At 36.0% G+C, this 4,035-nt stretch overlaps 2 non-coding genes across 2 annotated transcripts; one reads left to right on the top strand and one right to left on the bottom strand.

Annotated features, from left to right (window-relative positions):
- The first annotated feature begins 1,872 nt into the window (after positions 1–1,872).
- Positions 1,873–1,945, top strand: TRNAT-UGU (transfer RNA threonine (anticodon UGU)). Its single transcript has one exon. It is a non-coding gene; the product is annotated as a tRNA-Thr (tRNA).
- A 1,199-nt stretch (positions 1,946–3,144) lies between these two features.
- On the bottom strand, positions 3,145–3,231 carry TRNAS-GGA (transfer RNA serine (anticodon GGA)). The gene has a single exon. It is a non-coding gene; the product is annotated as a tRNA-Ser (tRNA).
- Positions 3,232–4,035: the final 804 nt, after the last annotated feature.

Here is a 4,035-nt window from a genome sequence, read left to right as displayed (position 1 = left end):
TAACCGACATAGTTTAATTCACATGTTAGGATCAAAACGTGGATGTTGCATTGCATGCATATAATCGACAGCATATCGAGTACAAATGATTTCCCTAATCATTAGTAGAGGCCACTATCGATGCGGGCGGGATTAGGTGTTCGATTAAAAGAGCTTCCTAATACGTACCCTCACCCCTTACTCCAGATCTCTATGAACATCCGTGTTCATTGGCATCCACGAGAGTTATTCTAGACATGGAATGCTAAGGGTAACGAGTTCTCAGTGTTCATGTCATTACTTTGTGTCGTGACATGGCACGAGGTATTCAAACGGTTCCAATTTCCCATAAAAACTGGTGGCGACTCCACAAATGCAAACGCTTCTTTCCCAAGCGCCCCCGTGTCCACAGTTTGGTGACTCCGCTGGGGAGTAATACACTTACGTGTTGCCAAGGGTGAAACTTGAACAAGGTTAGGGAATAGTTTATATGAGACAGTTGTCGGTTTTCATTAATCGACCTTCGTAGGTCGTTTTATCCGGCCTTCCTAGGTCCAACCCAACCCATTCGACCAATCGTCCCGTCTGGACGGTCCAAATTCTTATCTGGGCCTATGGATAGATAGCGATTGACGTCAACCATACCGTGATGCTTACTCATGATTGTATCAAGAGCTTTCACTACTCGAGGAAATGGACTAGGAACCGACCTTACTCATGTTTGGCACGGACCTCTCCACAGACCAGGGTTTAATTGCTTGGTATGGCAACCCACCTTTTAAGCCAAAACCCTTCTAAATGCACTCAGCATACCGTTATAATGCGTGTATGAATGCTTATATGTGATCACCATTTTGTAAACAAAACCATGACGAATTTTGTAAAATAAAAATCCTTTTCCAAAATGTAAATACTTTCAAAAAGGCGTAAATAGTGCAAAATGAGTCAAAACCCTGTCCAAATGTCCAGTCAAAATTCGGGCCTCAAAACCCATTTCAAAATCTCACCTCCAGTCAGCACTCCTACAACCACACTACAGTTGTCTAGGACGATTGCCCTTTTTTTTAATTCCAGGGTTTCTCTGAATTTGAAAGTTTTCACTTAGTAGGTTTCCATACTAAGGCTCAAGCCAATTAAGTCCGTAGCGTCTACCGATTTCGCCATATCCCCATTATATTTTATAAAATTAGGACCCAATGGGATGTCCCCCCCTTCCGTACCTCTCGCATTTTTTAGATTTTATACAGATTAATATACCGAAAAGTTCTTTCCTCTTTTTTTCTATTTAATTTCTATTGGAAAGACTATAAATTTGAAACTTGCTTTGGTCTAATCCGAAATGATTCTATCATTTCTGTAGGTACAATTCAATATAGATGAATAGAGAGCATATATACGCTTCTTTCCTTTATGCAGTTTTTAATACTCAAAGGATCGATTCTTTGTTTTTCGTATTCGTCTCTGAATGAAAATAGAATATTATTTTTTATATTATTATAATCTATAATCTGGATTTCATTTTTCTTGATTTATTTCTATTTTTGTTTTAGGTTTTCTTGGGGCAGACCCCTAAAATAACATAACTAAAAAAATATCTATTCATTATAACTATAATGAAAATTTTCATAATGCATTTTTTTCAATTACTAGCCCTCATTTCTCATTATAATCTAATTTATATATTAGTTAGCAGATATAATAATGATTTCAATTTAAATAGAATTATATAATAGAATAAAATTGTTCTAGATGAAAAATCAAAAATCTATAGAAATATAAATAAACTCGATTTTATATTTCCTTTTTTTTATTTATATAATTTATATCATAAAAGAATAAAAATGAATAAGCTTAAACTAAGATATAGTTTTTATGTATGTCAAATTTCTATGAGCCCGCTTAGCTCAGAGGTTAGAGCATCGCATTTGTAATGCGATGGTCATCGGTTCGATTCCGATAGCCGGCTTTTTCTTATTTTTTTTTATCTTTATCAAAGAACAAATAATAATGGTGCCCTTTCGTCAAAAGGTTATTGATCTGTTATGTGGTTATGGTAGAAATTCCCAATTATAAAGAAAAGGAAAGGCAAGGGGTTGAGCCTTGGCATAACAAATAATGAAAACGACTCTTTTATTTACTTATACTTACATAGATTAATACAAAATATAGAATATATAAATGGATTTGTATATCATATATATAATACATCTTATCTTATTATTCATTGTAATATAATACTTCAGGAGATTTCTTTTCATTTATCATTTAGTTTTAATTTAGGTTTTTTTGTAAAATGAAATATATAAAATTAATTTAATAATAAATAAATAAATAAAGGAGTCTTTATGTCGCGTTACCGAGGACCTCGTTTCAAAAAAATACGACGTTTAGGGGCTTTGCCTGGACTAACAAATAAAAGGCCTAGAACCGGAAGTGATCTTAGAGCCCAATCACGTTCTGGGAAAAAATCTCAATATCGTATTCGTCTAGAAGAAAAACAAAAATTGCGTTTTCATTATGGTATTACAGAACGACAATTACTTAAATACGTTCGTATCGCAAGAAAAGCCAAAGGGTCAACAGGGCAGGATTTACTACAATTACTTGAAATGCGTTTGGATAACATCCTTTTTCGATTGGGCATGGCTCCGACTATTCCTGGAGCCCGCCAATTAGTTAATCATCGACATATTTTAGTTAATGGCCATATAGTCGATATACCGAGTTATCGTTGCAAACCCCTAGATATTATTACGGCAAAGGATGAACAAAAATCCAGAGCTCTAATTCAAAATTTTATTGATTCATCCCCCCCTGAGGAAGTGCCCAAACATTTGACTCTTGACCCATTTCCGTATAAAGGATTAATCAATCAAATAATAGATAGTAAGTGGGTAGGTTTGAAAATAAATGAATTTCTTGTGGTAGAATATTATTCTCGTCAGACTTAGCCTTAACTAAAAAACAAAGCGAAAGGGTTCGAACAACCCGGCCCCTTTCAAATTGACTTAAGGATTAAAGTCGGGGGTTTGATAGGAATTTTATCCCACTCATAATATTCTTTCCGATCTCGAATCTAACTGTTATGTTCTAATAATGGTATTTAATTTATTGTTGTTTGATATCTTACAGTTAGGAATGTTGGTAAATTAGGTTTTTCAAGTACGGAAAGAGAGGGATTCGAACCCTCGGTAAACAAAAGCCTACATAGCAGTTCCAATGCTACGCCTTGAACCACTCGGCCATCTTTCCTATTATTTTATTATGACTCAAAAACCGAAAAAATAGCGAGACATTAAAATTAAAGATTAATACTATATTCGATATTCGATTTTTACTTGGATAGGTATGATCAACCAGAGAATTCTATATATTCTATAACTAAATTAAAGACTTCTGTCATTTTCAAACTTCACTTAACACAGTGGCACACTCCCACTTCACAAGTTGAGTCTTTCTTTGAGTAAGTGTGCTAGAATGGTCGATCGTGTTTGATTCGTCGTCAATCTCTTATCCAGTTTCCAAGATGCCTGGAACTAGTACCACAAGTCAGAGTGGTCAACCCCAAAATGGCAATGATCAAATCCTAGCTGCGCTCGTCCGTCTCCAAACAAACCAAGACCAAACTTATGAGCGCCTCAACGCCATCGAAGGCTGAATCGTTGTTGTGGAAACTAGACTCCCTCCTGCCGAAAGTGATGTTCCCGGCGAGTTCGTGCATGATAACCTTCCACCCTTTATTGGGAAACCAGAAACCAACCCTTCAATAGGTCTTAGTGAAGCTGAAAAGCGACTCCAATACTTGGAGGAGCAACTAATGTACCTTAAGGGAGATGACATCTACAGGGAGAATAATCGCAAGTATGAGGCCGTAATTGCTCAATTGCCAACCAACTTCAACATGACTGACATTCCAAAGTTCAAGGGATATGAGAACCCTTTAAACCACATTCATGCTTTCAAAGACTACATGTCTATCAAAGGCATCAAACCTGAGCTGTTCTTAAGGATCTTTCCTTCATCTCTCGACACCATTCCTAAGAAATGGTTCTACTC

This window comes from Silene latifolia, chromosome X (genome assembly GCF_048544455.1).
Source record: "Silene latifolia isolate original U9 population chromosome X, ASM4854445v1, whole genome shotgun sequence".
In the NCBI taxonomy this organism is placed as follows: domain Eukaryota; kingdom Viridiplantae; phylum Streptophyta; class Magnoliopsida; order Caryophyllales; family Caryophyllaceae; genus Silene; species Silene latifolia.
The sequence above is the reverse complement of the archived record's forward strand: the minus strand, read 5'-3'. Positions and strand labels throughout refer to the sequence as shown.